A 220-nucleotide genomic window follows, 5' to 3' on the forward strand; every position below is an offset into this window, starting at 1 on the left:
GAGATAAAGAGAAAGAGATGGAAAGAAACCAAAATGCTTTTCGTGCGTGCACTTCGGCCAGCCCCGCCGCGAGAGTATGCCCTTCTTTGATACATAACCGTTGTTATTCCAACTCTGTGGTGATCCCCCCCCCCCCCCCCGTCCATATTTCTTTTCCCGAGATTTGGGGAAGTGAGGGCGAAAATGCCTCCTCCGTGAATCCCGTCTGGATTTTTTAAAA

Source organism: Penaeus monodon, chromosome 34, assembly GCF_015228065.2.
Source record: "Penaeus monodon isolate SGIC_2016 chromosome 34, NSTDA_Pmon_1, whole genome shotgun sequence".
Lineage (NCBI taxonomy): Eukaryota > Metazoa > Arthropoda > Malacostraca > Decapoda > Penaeidae > Penaeus > Penaeus monodon.